This window comes from Rhincodon typus, chromosome 25 (assembly GCF_021869965.1).
Source record: "Rhincodon typus isolate 14 chromosome 25, sRhiTyp1.1, whole genome shotgun sequence".
NCBI lineage: Eukaryota > Metazoa > Chordata > Chondrichthyes > Orectolobiformes > Rhincodontidae > Rhincodon > Rhincodon typus.
This window is the reverse complement of record NC_063356.1, coordinates 44,502,054-44,502,820: the sequence shown is the minus strand read 5'-3', so window position 1 is coordinate 44,502,820 and position 767 is coordinate 44,502,054.

The window sequence follows — 767 nt, the reverse complement described above, 5'->3', positions numbered from 1 at the left end:
TCACACACACAAACAGACCTGTCTGTCTCAGGCACGCACACAGGCCTATCAGTCTCACACACACACAGGCGTGTCAGTCTCACACACACACAGGCTTCTCAGTCTCTTTCACACACACACAGGCCTGTTAGTCTCACACTCACAAACAGGCCTGTCAGTCTCAGGCATGCACACAGTCTTGTCACTCTCACACACCCATACACACTCACACACACACCCACACACACACAGACACACACGTGTCAGTCACATGTTGGATACAAGCGCACACAAAAGAATATTTCCACGCACTTCAGCCTGAATTGTTGTGTGGCACAGAGGCTGGCCATATATTCATTCTCTGATGTGAATGGAAGAGACTACCCGTTGAAAGTTTGACACTTATGCACACCTTTGTGGATCACAGCAGTTTTATCGTCTGCTTTCTACATTGGACCCATGTCCACATGGTCACTCCATGATGGTTAATCTTTTCTGCCAGCAGTGCCAGGCTGGCTTTGTCTGGTAGAAGGGCCTGTTTTTACCATCATCCTCAAAAGCAGCTCCTGACAGCGTAGGAAAGGACATGGTCCTGTATGTCTGGGGTCTGTCATTGCTGATCCAGAGGACTGACCTAACCCAGCGATGTCTCCTTCCTCAATGGACTGCTCTGACCACAGAAAGCTTTTTCTGCCACATGAACACGTGTTTAATGGGCATACCACTTGTCCTTAGAATTTGAATAATAGTCATCTGGGAAAAGAGAGAAAGGAGAAGTGTGAGATAAC